Source organism: Colobus angolensis, unplaced genomic scaffold (genome assembly GCF_000951035.1).
Source record: "Colobus angolensis palliatus isolate OR3802 unplaced genomic scaffold, Cang.pa_1.0 Scaffold189, whole genome shotgun sequence".
Lineage (NCBI taxonomy): Eukaryota > Metazoa > Chordata > Mammalia > Primates > Cercopithecidae > Colobus > Colobus angolensis.
In genome coordinates, this window is record NW_012115032.1 from 1,871,576 (window position 1) to 1,882,907 (window position 11,332).

Sequence of the window (11,332 nt, forward strand, 5' to 3'; positions counted from 1 at the left end):
ACATATATACACACATATTTTAATATGTCCAAGAATGCATTACCAGATAGAATTTTAAAATGTAAATGCCTATTCCATGTTTTAAAATTGTGCGGGCCGGGAGTGATGGCACGCGCCTGCCATCCCAGCACTTTGGGAGGCTGGGAGGCTGAGGCAGGTGGATAACGAGGTCAAGAGATGGAGACCATCCTGGCCAATATGGTGAAACCCCGTCTCTACTAAAAATACAAAAAATAGCTGGGCATAGTGGCACGCAACTGTACTCCCAGCTACTTGGAAGGCTGAGGCAGGAGAATCACTTGAACCGGGGATGAGGAGGTTGCAGTGAGCTGAGATCGAGCCATTGCACTTGAGCCTGGGCCACAGAGTGAGATTCTGTCTCAAAAACAAACAAAAAATTGTGCCATGACTTTTCTATATTTCAGGTAGAAATAAAAGCAAAAGATGAATATGTTTAATAGCACATTTCAACCATGTTTGCAAAAATTAATTTGAAAGATTTGATTATCCACACACTGATGGATTGTTTTGTTGAAGCTCTGAAATGAGAATAAACTAATCTGTTTTAAGTGTTCTGCCTCTCTGTTGTCATATATATCATTATTCTGTTTCCAAATCTTTTAATTCAGCTTTCAAGATTGTCAGCGCTGCAGGCCAAAAGGCAGAACTGAAAAGAAAATGAACTAAGCAGTACATAAAATGCTGGTTTGTCAGTCATGTTAGATTATCGTGATATAGCAATCTAATAATCTAATTGTTTATATTTAGCATTAAGGAGAAATAACAGTATTACACTTTTAGCAGTGTGTCAGAGAACATTCCCTTACTGACTGTCTCAATAAATGTGGCTAAAATAATACATAAAATATGAAATACATACTTTAAACTACATTGATGAATTTACAAGAAGTAAAGGCTACTTAGAAGCCAAATCTAAGTAAAAACAGAAACTCTTTAGGCACCCCACATGTGGCTATATTTTGAGTTGAGAGAGAGGCATGGGTGGCCCAGAGGTGGGTGAGTTGGAGGTGAATGGGCCATTTCATAATGTAGCTTACTTGTGTTCTCTGTGTCTTCTTGATCCTGAATGTATCTTTTCCATTTTACAGTCGGTTGTGGCCACGCTTACCCAAATTTATGATTTAGTGGTAGATCTAATAGAACTCACTACATGGTGGATCCCTGTGGACTTATAGTCAATTGATATCCCATGGTCAGATATTTCATCTCTACCGGGGTCAGTAGCATGCCAGCAGTTATTTGAATGAACCAAAAGCATGACTTTCCACCAGAAACCTAGGGTTGACACTAAGATTCTCTTATTAGGGCTTGTCATAAAGTCCAAAAAGTGTCATTTGCAACCACATATACTTTTTTTTTTTTTTGAGATGGAGTCTCACTCTACCGCCCAGGCTGGAGTGTAGTGGCGCAATCTTGGCTCACTGTAACCTCCATGCCCCTGGTTCAAGCGGTTCTCCTGCCTCAGCCTCCTGAGTAGCTGGGATACAGGCTCACGCCACCATGCCCAGTTAATTTTTGTATATTTTAGTACAGAAGGGCTTTCACCACGTTAGTCAGGCTGGTCTCAAACTCCTGACCTCCAGTGATCTGCCCGCTTCCCCCTCCCAAAGTGCTGGGATTACAGGTGTGAGCCACCGTGCCAATCACAGATGCCTTTAATATCACAGAACCTATTGTGTTATTTGGCCCAAGTAGAAGAGGGGCATTTGTCATAACCTTGACTTGCTGATAGTCCTTTCCTATTCTGGTCCCACTCAGACCTGCTGCCTTCCACATCAGTAGGTAAAAGGATCAAAATGGTATTTGCCTCTGTAACCCAAAGAATCTCACCAGGCGTTGTGCTTTCTGCTTATTAGGAAGGTAAATGACACGGTGACTTTTCCTTGACTTTTTCATGTCTCTGCATTCTGTTATTTCTGGACTATTGCAAACCTTCACTGATGTCGTAGGATCCTGGATCTTCTTTGGGTTTATCTCTTATCCTCTGGAGAACATATGTCTTATAATGACCCACCACATGCTTTCCATTTTTTGTTCATCCTGCATGATCATCATAAAGGATCAACATATTGAACCAATGTGATATTATGTGAAATAATCAATGATTTAAGCCTTTTAAAAGTATATTAAACATAGAGTGAAATAGTTAATATACCTGGAATAAAACCATAATTGCATACCATTGTCTGTACCTTGTGAATGTGAACCACTTCTGATCCAACTTCTTTAGAGTGACAGAAAAGAATGTGTTTACCCCGGCACTGGGCAGTGGCATCCTGGTCTGCTTGAACTGAAGACATGACCCCGTACTTTGAGACCTCTTTGACCTCCGTGCCCTTGCAGTTTGGGCCTGTGTTAGGAAAGACAGCCCTGATCATCTCTGACCCCTGGCTTTTGCTGACATGGCTGGCTCATCTTATCAAGTGGGTATTTAGCCAGAACCCTAGTGCTCTCTCCCAAACAGGCTTTCTCATTCTTTTCAACATGCATAGGCTGAGAATTTCCCACATCTTTTCGTTCTGATTTATTTTTGTTAACCAATTCCTTTTTTTTTGAGACAGATTCCTGCTCTGTTGCCCAGGCTGGAGTGCAGTGGCGCGATCTCCGCTCACTGCAAGCTCCGCCTTCCGGGTTCCCGCCATTCTCCTGCATCAGCCTCCCGAGTAGCTGGGACTTCACGCTCTTGCCACCATGCCCAGCTAATTACCAATTCAATTTTTAAGTCATATCTGTATTCTTCAGTTTTACTCCATCCTTAACAGTCATTAGAATAATTGCACCTTTTTTTTTTTTTTTTGCACGATGCTTTTTTTGTTGTTTTATGATTCCATCCTCACCGTTGATATCTAAGAACCTAGTTCTGTAATATTGTCTCCTGTCAGAGTCCTGGCCTATAGAGGGCAGCTGCCACTGAGAGTCTTGATGATGCTCATGTTCCTTTCACTAGTGAATTTCTTATTGTTTCAGTAAATGAGTGCTCTTTTATGGAAAAATTTCCGCTTTATAATATGTTTTGATGTTTGGTAAAATTAATCCTATCATGTTTATCTCTTTTTTCACAATTTTTATATTTCCATTTTAACTTTAGATTCCTTCCTTCCTTCCTTCCTTCCTTCCTTCCTTCCTTCCTTCCTTCCTTCCTTCTTTCCTTCCTTCCTTCTTTCCTTCCTTCCTTCCTTCCTTCCTTCCTTCCTTCCTTCCTTCCTTCCTTCCTTCCTTCCTTCTTTCCTTCCTTCCTTTCTTTCTTTCGATGGAGTCTCGCTCTGTCGCTTAGGCTGGAGTGAAGTGATATGACAACCTCCGTCTCCTGGGTTCAAGCAATTCTTTCACCTCAACCTCCTGAGTAACTGGGATTACAGACATTTGTCACCATGCCTGGCTAATTTTTTTTTTTTTTTTTTAATATTTAGAGAGATGGGGTGGGCCTCAAGTGATATGCCCCACTCTGCCTCCCAAAGTGCTGAGATTACAGGCGTGAGCCACCGTTTCCTGGCCCTGTGTTTTATTCAAAAACATTTAGGATTTATATTGGGGTTGTATGCTGTGGTAAGAAGATGTCCTTGCTCCTGGACTCTGTGATGGCTCCCAAGGTTACCACTTCCTAATATACATGCCTTGTATAATTTTTTTCCCCTTGAACATGTGCAGGACTCGTGAATATTATACTACAGTTGCTCCCTTGATTCAGTTATGTTCTGTGTGCAAAGTGATAAAATAGTCCCACATGTGTTTACATTCAGTTAAATAAGACTTCATTGTAGCATAGTGCAAATTACACTGGCAAGTTGCTATGCTGTGAGAATAGCATACTATTAGGAACTAAGAATCATCTTGTAGGAGCCGAGAGCAACTATGGCCAACAGCCAGCAGGGATCTTGGTCCTATAACATCAAGAAACTAATATATATCAACAACTATGTGAGTGGTAGCTCAGAATGTAGCTGACAATTTAATTTTAGTCTCAAAAGATCCTGAACAGAGAACATAGTTGAGCCTAGCCCCAACTTTTAACCTATAGGATTGTGAGATAATAAATGGGTATTGTTTCAATCTGTTGTTTGTCATAATGTGTTACTTAGCAATAGAAAACTAAAAAACATAGAGAATTAATGTCAGTATAATATTGAGTCTGCTTATCCTTGAACTTAGTTTATTAATCTATTAAGGTCTTCTTTTAGTTATCTCAAAATGGACTTACAGTACTCTGAGAAAACCTGTTGAAAATATTTACATAGGTTTAGCATTTTTGTCAAGAAATAGTAGCAATTTTGTATTTTATTTTTAATTAATATTTTCATTAAAAATCATGATAATGTACATTTATGGGGGACACTGTGATGTTCTGATGTATGTACACAATGCAAGATGATTACATCAAGCTAATTGACATATTGATCAGCCTAAGCTCTTACCTATCATTTTTTATGGTGAGATATTTGAAATTTATTTCATTAGTTATTTTAAAATATACCATACATTATTATTGACTACAGTCACCTTCCTGTGCAATACATCTCAAAAGCTGTTTCCCTTGTCTCTCCAAAACTTTGTCCTCTTTTATCAACAGCTTCCCATGTCCTCCCGTGGTGAGCAAATCAATCTGGAGAATTTATATTCTGCCATCTTGCTAATGTCATTCACAGATTTAGCTTTAAATATGTTTTGAAGTTCCTGTAAATACTATTGTTTAAATTTTATACTTTTAGTGTGTTTCCATATTGACTTAATATCCAGCAGTTATGTTGTACTCAATTATTCTAATAATGTGTATTCTTTTGGGTATTTTTACACGAACAATTACATAGCTTATAAATAATGGCAGATTGCTTCATAGATTATAATCCTCACAATTTTATTTTAATTCAATATTCTTACCTCCATACAATGTTGACTACAAAGGGTAATTGTGTTAATCCATTTCTAATTTTTAATCTCAGAAGAAAATTCTGTCAACATTTCACAACTAGGTGTAATATGTGTGTGTGTGTTTTTTGTAGATAGTGTTTTTAGGTTAAGAAAGTTTTCTTCAATTCCTAATTTGCTGAATTTTTATTCCATTAATTTTAAATTCTATTAATGCTTTATTTGCATCAATGGAATGATTATATAATTTTCTTACATAGTAAATTACATTGATTAATTATTGAATTGACATACCAGCTTTACATCACTGAAATAAAGCCAACCAGGTCATAAGGTTCCTTGTGTATATTGCTGGATTCAGTTTTTAAATGCTATTTAGGATCTCTAATTTATGTTCTTAAGACTGGCATGCAGTTTTTCCCTTCTTGAAAAGTCATAGTTAAGTTTGGATGTCAAGATTATTCTGGTCTAATACAAGGAATTTGACAGTATTTCCACTTTGTTTTTCCTGAAAGAGTATGTGCAAGATTGGAATTAATGTCTAACTGTTTAGAGTAATTCAGCAATACAAGCTATTTGACATTTTCACTGAAAAATATTTTTGTTATACATTTCTTTAAGAATAAATTTTTCAGGTTTTCTGTTTCTTATGTCTGTTTCGGCAGGACAGTCAGCACCACTACTTATTCAGTGGTAGACATACAGTTGCACTTGCTTTGAGTTTCACTGAATGCCAAAGAATGAAGGCCCACCAGAATTCTGTGCTTATGGGGCGTTGTGGACATGAGTCAGGTAGCAAGTACAGTAGATACACACATTGAGTATATCTCTTCTGGTCTACCCCACGCTCTGTTGTCTCATCAGACTTCATTTACAAAACACAAGTTTAAACATGAAATTATTAAGAATTTCAAGATGGCAACAACAGAGCATTAAACTAGGCGTAAGACTCTTCAGATTGCAGGCACCCTGCAACTGCACAGATCACATGCCCATGAGGTCAGTCCTGGTTATATTCATAACCAACAAAATACGGAAACTACTTATATATCTAACTTTTACTGAACAGATGAACAGCCTATGGTGCATCCCATAGTGTGGAATACAACTCAGCAATAAGAATAAATTATTGATAAATTCAGCAGCATGGAAGAATCTAAAATTCATTGTGCTAAGAAATTAGACACGAATGTCTGCATGTTGTATGATTCCATTTGTAGTTATAGATAGAGAAAACAAATGAGTGATTGTCATGGGCTCTGGTAAGGGGAAGAAACTGACCATAAAGGTGTATAAGGGAACTTGGGTGTGGGTAAGGGAATAAGGTATTTAGTTACATAACTATGTATTTGTCAGAATTTATGGAATTTGCTTCTCAAAATGGGTGGCTTTTACTATATGCAAATTTTACCTCAAAAGACTTTACACTTAAAAACTACCTTTGGCTTTGTGGGCAGAGGCGGTTCTTTGTATATTTTGTTTTTTATTTTTAAAAAATTATTAATTTTCCCATTCTAAAATGTTAGGGGTTTGATTTGCCCTTATTTTTTAATCTTACTTGTAGATTAATTCTTCACATCAATTTTTAACCTTTCTTATTTTCTAATATATGCATTAAGGCTATAATTTCCTCTATCACTATGGCTTTAGCTGCATCTCCTAAGATTTTATATACTCTGTTTTCATTGTCATTTAGTTCTAATTAATTTGTAAGCAACGTTTGATTTCTCCTCTAACTCACAGATTATTGAAAAGTACATTTTTTAATTTCTAAACACGTGATGGTTATTGTTTAATGAATTTTTACTTTAAATCTCCCATGATCAGAGGACACACTCTGTACTTCAAGGTATTCTATACCTTGAAATTTGTTGAGAGTTCTTTTATGACTCAGTATTTCATTAATTTTTCTAAATGTATATACTTTTAAAGAATGTGTAGTATTAGGTTGTTAGGTACTTAGTTAAATAAGTCAATTTGGCTAGACTTTTAAACTATTTACTAAGTTGTTCTACAGCAGAGAAATTTGGGGGCCTCTTTAAACTCTTTAAAATTATTGAGAACACAATATTTGTGTTCTCAATAAAATATTGAGAACACAATTATTGAGAAATCAAACGTTGCTTACAAATTAATTAATTTTGTTTACATGAGTTATGTCTATCAATACCTACCTTAGAAATTAAAACTCAAAAAAGTAAAAATCTGTATTACATTTTAAAAATGTTATTAAAGGATTACATATCAAACAAATAGCATATTTTAATTAAAAAGTGTCCCCTATCTTCCAAAATAAAAGAATTTAGAAAGAAGAGTGACATTGTTTTAGAATTTTGCAAATCACTTTAGTGCGTGGTTTCATGATTAAGTAGTCTCACATCTGCTTCTGAATGAAACCTGTTGTGTTCCACTGTTTTAGATAAGGTTGGGAAAAAGAAAACTAAATTTATATGGTTATGTAGTGTAAGAAGGGAAGGGCACTTTAGTACCTTTTTCAGATAACTGTGGAAAATCTTTTTTAATAGGATTCTACAACTTGACAAGTGGTAGTTCCGTAAAAGTTAGTTACAATGTGGAATTTAAAAACATATCAATGAAACTTTTATTCAGTTATGTTAAAATTCACTGGTCTCTTTTGCACTTCAAATGTATCTTTAAGCATGCATGATTTTATAATACTATACATTGGTAATGTGATAATAATAGTGATATGCAGATCTTCTAAATATTGATATATTTCATTATACAATATTCCCCATCACATCTGTTAATATCATCACCAAACTTATAATAAAAGCCTTTCAGTACTGAGAAGCATTCAAGATCATGGTGGCAGATACAAGTTTTCCATTCACAAAAAAATACTGGCAGTAGTTTTCCTTGAAGTAATAGACTAATATACTTTGTTTTTGAAATAAACAATATCTATCACCTACTCAAGTCTATATAACAATATTTTGTCAGTCAATTTTTCAAGTAAATGGTTCTCTATGTTTTGTTCAGCTCACAATCCAAATAATAGCACAAGTGTTTATTCTTTAGAAAATTACCATACTTTTGTTTGGAGCAGAAATTTTTTATGCATAATTCATGTTTCATACAATAGAATATTTAAAAAATGTATGCTCAAAAAGATAAGATTTAATGAAGTTAACGGGAATTTTTGCTCAGTAAGGACTTTTTTTTAAATGAAAATAGCTTAGTGAAAAGCATAAAACTTTTAGTAGTTTTTTTTTTTTTTTTTTTGCCACTCAAAGGGTTTTAGAGACCCCATGGGTCATTGGACAACACTTTGAGAACCACTGGATTGGTACCTGAGTTTTTAGTTGAGTTATCAATTATTGAAGTAATATTTTATAATAGAAGCTATTGAGACCCTTTTTATTTTTCATGCGTGCGTGTGTGTGTGTGTGTGTGATTTTTTTACATTTTAATTTTAAGTTCAGGCATACATGTGCAGGTTTGTTATATAGGTATACTTGTGTCATGGGGGTTTGTTGTACAGATTATTTTATCACCCATGCATTAAGCCTAGTAGCATTGGTTATTTTTCCTGCTTCCCCATCTGATTCTCCACCCTTTGATAGGCCCAAGAACTCCAGTGGGGGCCAATATTCAACATTCTTAAAGAAAAGCAATTTCAACACAGAATTTCTTTTTTTTGTTTTGTTTTGTTTTTGAGATGGAGTCTCACTCTGTCACCCAGATGGAGTGCAGTGGCGCATCTCGGCTCACTGCAAGCTACACCTCCCGGGTTCACGCCATTCTCCTGCCTCAGCCTCCTGAGTAGCTGGGACTACAGATGCCTGCCACTGCGCCCGGCTAATTTTTTGTATTCTTAGTAGAGATGGAGTTTCACCCTGTTAGCCAGGATGGTCTCGATCTCCTGACCTCGTGATCCACCCGCCTCGGCCTCCCAAAGTGCTGGGTTTGCAGGCACAAGCCACCGTGCCTGGCCAACACAGAATTTCATATCAGTCAAACTAAGCTTCATAAGTGAAGGAGAAATAAAATTCTTTTCACACAAGTAAATGCTGAGGGAATTTGTTATCACCAGGCTTGCCTTAGAAGACCTCCTAAATGAAGCAGTAAATATAAAAGGAAAGATCATCACTAGCCACTACAAAAACATATTGAAATACACAGACCAATGACGCTATAAAACAACATTATAAAAAACTCTGCAAAATAACCAGTTAGCATCATGAGGACAGGATCAAATCTAAACATATCATTACTAACTTGAAATGTAAATGGGCTAAATGCTCCAATTAAAAGACACAGAGTGGCAAGTTGCATAAAGAAACAAGACCCATTGCTATGCTGTCTTCAGAAGACCCATCTCACATGTAATGACACACATAGGCTCAAAATAAGGGGTTGAAGAAAAATCCACCAAGCAAATGGAAAACAGAAAAAAAGTAGTGGTTGCAATCCTAATTTCTGAGAAAATGGACTTTAAATTAACAAAGATTAAGAAAAAAAAAGACAAGGAAGGGAATTACATAATGTAAGTGGTTCAATTCAATGAGAAGATCTAATTGTCCTAAATATATGTGCACCCAACACAGAAGCACCCAGATTCATAAAGCAAGTTCTTAGAGACCTTCAGAGAGACTTAGACTCCCACACAATTATACTGGGAGACTTTAACATCCCAATGACAATGTTAGACAGATAATCAGCAAAAATATTCAGAACTAGAATTCAGCACTAGGTCAAACTGACCTGATATCTACAGAACTCTCCACCCAAAAACCACAGCGTATATATTCTTCTCATTGCCACGTGATACTCTAAAATCGATCACATCATTGGAAGTAAAACACACAATAAAAAAGAGAAAACTTCAGGCAAATATCCTTGATGAACACTGATGCAAAAATCCTTAACAAAATACTGGCAAACTGAATCCAGCAGCACATCAAAAAGCGTATCTGCCACAATCAAGTAGGCTTTATGCCTCAGATGCAAAGTTAGGTCAACATGTGCAAATCAATAAATGTGATTCATCACATAAACAGAACTAAAGACAAAAATCACATGACTATCTCAATAGATGCAGAAAAGGCTTTCAATAAAATTCAACATCTCTTCATGTTAAAAACTCTCAATTAACTAGGTACTGAAGGAACATACCTCAAAACAATAAGAGCCATCTATGATAAAGCCACAGACAACATTTACCCAACATACTGAATGGGTAAATGCTGGAAGCATTACCCTTGAAAGCTGACACAAAACACAAATGCTCTCTCTCACCACTCCTATCAACATAGTATTGGAAGTCCTGGCTAAAACAATCAGGCAAGAGAAAGAAATAAGGATCTAGAAAACCCTGTAGTTTCAGCCCCCAGGCTTTTTACCTGATAAATTTGGCAAAGTCTCAAGATATAAAATCAATGTACAAAAATTACTAGCATTCCTATACACCACCAACAGGCAAACCTAAAGCCAAATCAGGAACAAACTCCTATTCACAATTGCCACAAAAGGAATAAAATACCTAGGGTTACAGCTAACCAGCAAGGTGAACTATCCCTATAAGAACTACAAACGACTGCTCAAAGAAATCAGAGATGACAAAAACAAATAGAAAAACATTCCATGATCATGGATAGGAAGAATCATCATCGTAAAAATGACCATACTGCTGAGAGAAATTTATAGATTCAATGCTATTCCTATTAAACTACCATTCACATTCTTCATAGAACTAGAAAAAAAAAAGCTTTTTAAAAATTCATATATAACCAAAAAAGAATTTGAATAGCAAAGACAATCCTAGGCAAAATGAACAAAGCTGTAGGCATTATGCTACCCAACTTTTAACTACATTTCAGGGCTATAGTAACCCAAACAGCATGGTACTGGTATGAAAATAGACAAATAGACCAATGGAAGACAACAGAGAACCCAGAAATAAGGCTGCACACCTATAACTATTTATCTTTGAAAAAGTTGACAAAAACAAGCAGCAGGGAAAAGATTCCCTATTCATTAACTGGTTCTGGGATAACTGGCTAGCCATGTGCAGAAGATTGAAACTGGGTCCCTTCATTACAACATACACAAAAATTGACTCAAGATGGATTAAATACTTCAGTGTAAAACCCAAAATTTATAAAAACACTGGAAGACAACTTTAGCAATACCATTCAGGACACAGGCACGGGCAAATATTTCGTGAAAAAGATGCCAAAAACGATTGCAGCCAAAACAAAAATTGACAAATGGGATCTAATTAAACAAAAGAGCTTCTACACAGCAAAATGAACTATCAACAGAGTGAACAGACAACCTACAGATTGGGAGAAAATTTTTGCAAACTATGCATCTGACAAAGGTCTAATATTCAGCATCTTTAAGAAACAAACACATTTACAAAAAAAATTAACCCTTTTAAAATGTGGACAAAAGACATGAACAAACACTTTTCTTTTTTTTT